At 37.7% G+C, this 1,266-nt stretch overlaps 1 non-coding gene across 1 annotated transcript; it reads right to left on the bottom strand.

Moving 5' to 3' along the window:
- Positions 1-916: 916 nt before the first annotated feature.
- Positions 917-998, bottom strand: TRNAS-CGA. Its single transcript has one exon. It is a non-coding gene; the product is annotated as a tRNA-Ser (tRNA).
- Between the last annotated feature and the right edge of the window lie 268 nt (positions 999-1,266).

The raw sequence follows: 1,266 nt of genomic DNA on the forward strand, positions 1-1,266 counted from the left end.
GTGTAAATTTAAACTTTATTATAGCCCGGAGTTGAATCTCTAGTGGAAAGTGAGGTAGAACTGTCCACATGAGAGCTATCATCCATGAGGTATGGGTTCTGTATGCCAGAGGTGGGTCCTACATCCCATGTGGGATCGGGTTCCAAATAAGAGGAGAAGGATCAGTCCTACATCCCATGTGGGAAGTTTATACCACTAAAGCTGAACTGTGAAGTTTTAAACTTCCCCTGTAGACTGTAGGGACTCCAGGAGTGGGGATGGGGTTGGAACTTGGATCCAATGCCCCATGACGATCATCATTGCTGATCATGTGATTATAGCATCAATTACTTTCTTTTTTGATATATTGTAGGGTTTGGACACTTGGGAGTTGGGACTCTTAATTACCAAAATAGTATGCCTCGCCGCCGGTGTCAATTCCAAGTCCGTACCAATAATTTGGATCGAATTTGACATGTTTATGGTCCGACTTAGATAAGTCTAAATAATAAATGTATCGGATATATACTCAGCCCGTTTATAAATAGGTAGTACACAATGCAAGAGGTAAGACTAATGGACCTCTTGACTGGTCCGACCTGTCTACAAACCCAACTTGGATCGACACGTTTAACCCGATCGTTTATATAAGTATTTTGATTTTTCTTGATAGAATATGATTGCGTGTAAATGTAATATATTTTCAAAATTATTAATAATTTAATAAAATAAATTAAAATATCTTAAATCTAAGAAAAGTAAACACCTTTTAAGGTTTTATTGACATATTACCTCATTCAAGGCCCGATTAAAATCCAAAATCCACGCTATAAGATTGGTCAAAATGGATACTTTTCGTGGATCACGACTAAACCTTTTTTTCTTTTTGGTAGGAATTAAAGATTAAACCTTATGAGAGGCAAAATAAAGAGATAGACGTCGACAGCAGGATTCGAACCTGCGCAGGCAAAGCCCAACAGATTTCGAGTCTGTCTCCTTAACCACTCGGACATATCGACGATGGCATGGTCAATTTTTAAGAGTAATTTATATAATAAATATTGATGAGATTACCAATTGAGAAGTTGGAATCAGGGTCAGGGTCGGGGTTGGAGACGGGATCGGTCAAGGTAAATACGAATCAGGTCTAGGCCCAGATTGGATAGTAATATCTTTGGGTTCAGTTAAAAAAAATTTATATTTATTTTATTGTTTTACCCTTTGTCCAGACCGATCAACCGATATGATATTAGCATAGAATCATGCTCGATTAAGGTTGATACCAAT

The sequence above is a fragment of the Macadamia integrifolia genome, unplaced genomic scaffold (assembly GCF_013358625.1).
Source record: "Macadamia integrifolia cultivar HAES 741 unplaced genomic scaffold, SCU_Mint_v3 scaffold3949, whole genome shotgun sequence".
Classification (NCBI taxonomy): Eukaryota; Viridiplantae; Streptophyta; class Magnoliopsida; order Proteales; family Proteaceae; genus Macadamia; species Macadamia integrifolia.